The 823-nt window shown below is 49.0% G+C and overlaps 1 protein-coding gene across 6 annotated transcripts in view; it reads right to left on the minus strand.

The window, feature by feature from the left end:
- Nfat5 (nuclear factor of activated T cells 5) overlaps positions 1 to 823 on the minus strand; it is a 149,435-nt gene that overhangs the window by 146,954 nt on the left and 1,658 nt on the right. The gene's annotated exons all lie outside the window — the stretch shown is intronic.

An 823-nucleotide genomic window follows, 5' to 3' on the forward strand; every position in this document is an offset into this window, starting at 1 on the left:
CCCCCCCCCACCGAATCAGCGGATGGATGCATAAATATCGAACCATAAATCAAAAATTTAACTGGAGAAACAGAATTTACTCAAGAGTTCACAACAATATTTCTTTTAATGTAGTGAAACGAACTGTTAACAACCCAAATGTCTTTTGCCCCCTTCCAGAGGTTTACAGTGATGAATCCGGTATTTGGTTTGATGCTCCCCACTCATATAGGCAACCTGTTCTGACATATTCTTGCAGTGTCTAGTATAGGAATTTAATGCCAGCAGGAATAGCTGAAGCGTTAATATTTTAGATAATGGGAATCCCCGCAGACCTAAGCCACAGGAGTTTTTAAATGGGAATCTCTGCCCACTGTTCCCTCCCTTCAAGAAGCTCTTGAACAGAAAAGAAAATTCTCAAAGAACGTCTGTGCCTAAGCCTGGCACTCCACGAAGCAGGATAAACCGATCCAGAGAACACCCCAATCTTTATTAAAAAAAAAAAAAAAAAAAAGAGGGGGCGTAAGTAATCAGAATAACACGGCAGTGGGAAAAGAAGAAACAAAATTCGAGCCCTTTCCAGCAAGATGACTAGCAAAGGAAGAGCGCCTGGTCAAGGGGGGCCGTCCCGATGTGGGGAGGGAGTGGACTAGGCCGGAGGGAGAGGGGGTCACAGCGACGGCGCACAAACAAGCTGTGGGGGAGCAAGATGGTGACCTGCCCCAGAACCGGCTCCTGGCCACGCCACCCGCTGCAGAGCAACTTTACTGGGGAGGGAGATTCTGGGGAGAGGACCAGGCCGGGTGATCCCCGAGCTGGAGCGGCGAGCAGACAGCGCGGGGAC

The sequence above is a fragment of the Octodon degus genome, unplaced genomic scaffold (assembly GCF_000260255.1).
Source record: "Octodon degus isolate 3935 unplaced genomic scaffold, OctDeg1.0 scaffold00011, whole genome shotgun sequence".
Lineage (NCBI taxonomy): Eukaryota > Metazoa > Chordata > Mammalia > Rodentia > Octodontidae > Octodon > Octodon degus.